Genomic DNA, 6000 nt, shown 5'->3' with positions numbered 1-6000 from the left:
GTAAAGCCTTGCATAATCCTTTGCTGAGTAAGTAGTCCTGACAAACAGAAAATTGGCTGCTTTTGTAAGTCTATCGACAATAACTCATATAGCATCGAACTTACGTTGGGTACGAGGTAAGACTATGATGAAATCCATATTAATCACTTCCCATTTCCAAGTCCGAATATCTATAGCCTGTAATAATCCACAGGGTTTCTGATGCTCAATCTTAACCTGCTGACAATTTGGGCACTGAGCAACAAACTCTGCTATATCCTTCTTTATTTCGTCCCACCAGTATATTCCCCTGATATCATGATACATCTTCGTCGCTCCTGGATAAATAGAATAACGAGAATAGTGAGCTTCTCCCATAACCTGCTGGTGCAACCCTGCCACATTAGAACACATAATCGACCTCGATATCTGAGGACTCCATCTCCTGTAATCTCAAATAGTGTATTCTCCTTTTGAGGGGATGTATAATGAGATAGCACAAGATCCTCATACTGGCATTCCTTCACTTCAGTTACTAAAGAGGATGTTGTCGTGTCCTGAATAGTAACTCCGGTATCACCTGAGTCCAGTAATCGAACTCCAAGACTAGCTAGTTGATGAATGTCATAGGCTATACTACACTTCTCTGACTGTAAATATGACATGCTACACATAGATCTATGGCTGAGGGCGTCGGCTACTACATTCGCCTTCCCCGGATGGTATAAAATATCAATGCCATAGTCTTTCAGTAGCTCCAACCATCTTCCTTGGTGTAAATTCAATTCCTTTTGATTGAAGATATATTGAAGGCTCTTATGATCCGTATATATATATCAACATGAATTCCATACAAATAGTGCATCCACATCTTTAGTGCATGAATCACCGCGGCTAACTCTAAATCGTGGGTCGGATAATTCTTCTCTTGCTTTCTTAGTTGTCTTTAAACATAAGCAATTACTTTTCATGGTCGTTCTGCCACTTGTTGCATGAATACATGGCTTATCTCATTGCCCACAAATACTGGAATTTCCTGTAACTCCTATGATCTCAAATATCATTTTTTGATTTTTGAATTTTTTTTTCTTCCCGTTCATTAGCCACGATAGGTGCCACTTTCTTATGGAGTACATACAATGTTGTTGTGAGACTATTGTTACAAGACCATTTCTTCCTTATGTCACTATGCTTAAGTTGAAGCCTTCTTCCTTATTCCCTCAACTAGTCTTTCTTTGTAGTACTTAAGAGAGACCCTTTGACTTCTGTAAAGTTGCGAGCTTATTACATCTTATACCCGAAAGAATTTTTGACGTTCTTACACGCCTATAATTATTCTTAATTACTTACCTCCGCTCCCTTGTGCTCGTAAGGTTGATTCTGAACTGAAATTTTTGACTGTCTTCTCAGTGGCACCATTTTTTTTTTATTTTCATAACACTTATACGGTACCTTTAACAACCCCAACTCCTATCTGAATATTTCTCAAGGATTACGATGTCATCATATTTGCGAGACTGAATTCCCGATGTTGGGTTTCCCTATGTTTATCTTGCACAACCTGCTGATTTGCCTGTATCCTCTTGTGTAGCCATGGCTAGGCTTTTCCTGAATCAACTACTAACTACTCGTTAGTGCATTCATATATCTATATTTTGCGTATTCTCTCTTGGGTTATATCCTTTGTCTTAACTTACCCCGCACACTGGCTCCTTATATATCTAGTGTTCATTTGCACTTATTTATGAATAACATCTAGTGATGGAACCCTTACTGCATCTTCCCCTCATCATGCTTACATAATGTTCTAGAGTCGTATCATATACGTAGGATCTAAATAAATGCAATCTCATTCCTTTCGCCTTTCTACCATATTCTTCCTTTACTATTCCATAGTTACCTTAACCACATAACTCCAACTTAATACCATATCATACCATCTTCCCCCTTTGGGGAAGTACTAACATTTATTGCTATGAAGATTTACTTATAAATGTTTCACCACTTCATATTTGGTGCCTTTTCACGTCTTCACAGACTCTTACTTGTCTTGCGGTTACCCTTTTGCCCCAGGGATAATTTAATTTCTTACGCACGAAGGTGACACCTAGTGTAACTGGAGCACTTAGTCCCTTAAGCTTAACTCTGCTCACAGTGTTTGCTTTAGGGAAGCGTCTTCCTGAATGACCTTTAAAGGTTATTCTTTTGTTGTTCATTCTATTATTGCCAGAATGCGATCTCTTAAATTATCACAATACTGACTATTATCAAATCCATCGGTCTCTAATTTATGTTCGGTTTATCTTGTTCACCATCCCATACTGATTTCTATTACTCTAGGGTCTAACGTTTCCTTCTAGTAATCACGTTGGAGACACCAACTTATTTCTCGAAATGGGGATATGACTTTATGGCTTATACTCTTTTATTGCCTCAAGGCCTGTCACCTCTTGTCTTTTCCTTCACTTGACTATACACTCTATCATCCTGTCATATTTTGATTTATTATTATCACTCATTAATCACATCTTACTCATAATGCTTCATATACTCTCTTCTTATTCTTCTGCTAATATTTCTCTCTATTACTCTATTCTGAAAATTTCAACAAAACGTTCTTTCACTTATAGCTCCCCTTGCTTCATCTCACTGGCTCTTCGGGATGCCTAACATTCTATTTTTTTTCTTTCTAGAGATGGGAGTCTTACTAAGGTAAATATTTATCCCTTCTAGGATTCCACTGCCTATCTTTTGAAATTTCTGAACATTCCGGTATTCATATCTGATTATACAATTCTAGAGTGCACCATTTGGATGTCTCGCAAGGAGAAATATTACCATATTTTGCACTATCCTTCAGAAATGTTAGCTAATGATAACAATCCATCTGCAATTTTGGGTTACTCTAACCCAACTGGATCCTGATATCCCATCCTTCTCTTAAACTATATATGTTAGCTCCCATAGGGCATAATTGAGATAGGTGTGGTCAATTGTATATATCTTTGTTACTGTTGAAAGTAACTCATAATGCTTATATTTATCTGCCTGAATTGTAAATACTGATAATCTTCACTAAGTGGGTACCTCGTATCCTTCTTCATCTTGGTTCTTTTACGTGTTGAAACTTGTATCTACCTTCTGATTCTCTTATTTATTTTTACCATATGAGTGGATAGATATTCTTGCCTTAGGTCTATTTATCAAGGAGCTTACACGTCTTAATACACACATGATCCGCTGAAGACCATACATTTACTCATCATAAGCCTGATGCAAAATCAAGTTCCTCTGACTTAACTCTTCCACAACCACATTCAATCTCTTACCAACTGTCTTTCTGCATGTAGGTATCATTGTATTACGAATAAAATAAAAGTTAGGATTTTGAATCTTACAACTAAGCTCTACCACACGATCTTACAACTAAGTAAGAAGAAAGAGTGACAATCCTAAATTCCCTATAGCCTCCTGCTTATAAGTGTGGTGCACAACACACCCATAAATAAGACTCTACTAGACACGACTTGTAGACTCCCTAGGACAGAACTGCTCTGATACCATTTTTATCATGCCCCAAACCTGAAGAGGCGTGGCCGGCACCCGGTGCCATACTCAGCCCGAGCGTACCACACGGGTGCTTCAGAGCCCAGTCGGGTTCTAGCTTGCACAGTCACTCGGTCTTCTTTATATGAGCGTATCAGAGAGTGACAATATGATGATCCTCATTTGCTTGTACTTAAGGATACGGTACGACACGGTGGTGCCAAACAGGTTGTTGTGGGGAAAGATGGAGTTTTGTGGATGCATGGTCATATTTGTGTGCCTTATGTAGATGGGTTTCGTGAATTAATTCTTGAAGAGGCCCAAAGTTCCGGTATTCTATTCATCTGGGTACAGCCAAAATGTATGAATATTTGCGGCAATATTATTGGTGGAGGAGAATGAAAAAGGATATAGTTGCATATGTAGCTCGGTGTTTAAATTGTCAGCAAGTCAAGTACAAGCATCAGAGACCTAGTGGTCTACTTCAGAAGTTAGAAATTCCTGAGTGGAAGTGGGAGCGTATCACTATGGATTTTGTTGTAGGGCTCCCACGAACTCAGAGGAAGTTCGATACAGTATGGGTCATTGTGGACAGGTTGACCAAGTCAGCACATTTCATTCCAGTGGCAGTTACCCATTCTTTAGAGTGATTAGCTGAGATTTACATCCGCAAGATTGTCCGCCTTCACGGCGTGCCTGTGTCTATCATTTCTGATCGAGGTACACAGTTCACCTCGCACTTCTGGAGGGTTGTACAACATGATTTAGGCACGCAGGTGAGTTGAGTACAATATTTCATCCACAGACAGACGGACAGTCAAAGCGCACTATTCAATTATTGGAAGATATGCATCGTGCTTGTGTTATAAACTTTGGAGGCTCTTGGGATTCGTTCTTTCCACTTACGGAGTTTGCTTATAATAACAACTACCAGTCGAGCATTTAGATGGCTCCATATGAAGCATTATACGGGAGGCGATGTCGTTCGCCAGTTGGCTGGTTTGAACCGAGAGAGGCTCGGTTAATGGGTACTAATTTCGTACAGGATGCCTTGGATAAGGTCAAGGTTATTCTAGATCGACTTCGCACAACTCAGTCTAATTCTGTTAGAGGACGAATGTTTATTTAAGAGTTGGAGAATGTGAAGACCCGAAAGTTAATCTTTAAATTTAATATTCACTTATGTGTTCTAAGACCTCAAATAGCATCATTCAAATTTCCTGGACTTGGGTGCATAGTCCGTATAATTGTTCCGAAAGCTTTTATGTGAAAAATTGATAAAAATGTGAATTTATGCGTTAAAACTCACTTAAGTTGACTTTGGTCAATATTTTGAACAAACGGACTCGGATAAGTGTTTTGACAGTTCTGGTAGGTCCATACATAATTTAGGACTTGGACGTATGCTCGGAATTTAATTTGGAGGTACCTAGCTTGAGTTATCGGCATTTGTTGAAAACTAGAAATCTAAATGCTAAAGGTTTTCAAAGTTTGACCGCGAATTTGACTTTATTGATATCGGGGTCAAAACGCTATTCTGGAAATTAGAATTGCTTTGTTATGTCATTTATGACTTGTGTTCCAAATTTGAGGTCAAACGGAATAGATTTGATAGGCTTCGGTATCGAATGTAGAAGTTAAAATTTTCTAGTTTCATTAGGCTTGAATTGGGGCGTAATTTGTGTTTTTAGCATTTTTGGTATGATTTGAGGCCTCGACTAAGTCCGTGATTGTCACGTCCCAAACCTGAAGAGGCGTGGCCGGCACCCGGTACCATACTCGGCCCGAACGTACCACTCTATAATTGTGAACTCTGGAGGGTAACCCTCAACTTAGGCCGATGAGGCCATATTCCGAATCATCTAAAAATAACGTCTACAACCAACAATAACAAACTAAGCATCTACATATAGGGCTGGTAAAGCCACAATACTGATATAAAAAATGTACATGACTCGTCTACAAGCCTCTAGGAATAACTGAATTATATCATGGTCGGGACAGGGCTTCGACCTATTCATGAAACCTGTATATATAAAACAGACTCCAAGGTATCGACCTAGTAACTCTGAGGAAATGGAGCTTACCAACCAAGCTGATGTTTGACTTTGTCTACTAGGAAGGTCTATCCAGTTGTCTATTAGTACCTGCAGGTATGAAATGCAGTGTCCCCAGCAAAAGAAACGTTAGTACGAAATAATGTACCAAGTATGTAAGGCAACAAGATAACTAAAATTTGAAACTGAACTGAAAATATAATAAATGAAAGTACCTGGGAGTCAAATATAATTTGAAGATATGCTTACTTGTTGATACTGACTCATCTCTCTCAATATAGTAAGTAAAATAGTTGTCCGGCCCTATAAGGGTCGGTATGTGTAACTGCTCTGCCATAGTAGGCTCGCTCATAGGCGCTCGGCCATACTAGGCTCTGTATCTCGGTCATTCTGGGCTCGCTCATAGGCGCTCGACCAC

This window comes from Nicotiana tomentosiformis, chromosome 5 (genome assembly GCF_000390325.3).
Source record: "Nicotiana tomentosiformis chromosome 5, ASM39032v3, whole genome shotgun sequence".
In the NCBI taxonomy this organism is placed as follows: Eukaryota; Viridiplantae; Streptophyta; class Magnoliopsida; order Solanales; family Solanaceae; genus Nicotiana; species Nicotiana tomentosiformis.
Note: the sequence above shows the minus strand (reverse complement) of the source record.